The following is a 286-nucleotide window of genomic DNA, read 5'->3' on the forward strand; positions in this document are numbered from 1 at the left end:
GAAAACATTCTTCTAGTGTCAAACACGTACATCATTCCCTCCAAGTATTTGTTTTTGCAGCCTGGTCACATTCTTTTATTGTAAGATATTAATAAGAATATTTTTTCTGATAATGATATATGTCACAACACAGCAAATGTTGTGACAAAGATGTCTAAAGTGATTAGACAAAAGCCTTGTATAACAAATGTTCTTTGTTTTTATTTATAACTTGCTGAAAATCATGTATGTGGACAACAGAATTAAAATGAACCAGAAAAAATATTTTATATATATAATAATAAAT

General features: G+C 26.9%; 1 protein-coding gene across 1 annotated transcript in view; it reads left to right on the forward strand.

Annotated features, from left to right (window-relative positions):
• cacna1eb (calcium channel, voltage-dependent, R type, alpha 1E subunit b) overlaps nt 1-286 on the forward strand; it is a 50,761-nt gene that overhangs the window by 48,160 nt on the left and 2,315 nt on the right. The gene's annotated exons all lie outside the window — the stretch shown is intronic.

Source organism: Morone saxatilis, unplaced genomic scaffold (assembly GCF_004916995.1).
Source record: "Morone saxatilis isolate NCDOM2014 unplaced genomic scaffold, NCSU_SB_2.0 Contig23, whole genome shotgun sequence".
Lineage (NCBI taxonomy): Eukaryota > Metazoa > Chordata > Actinopteri > Moronidae > Morone > Morone saxatilis.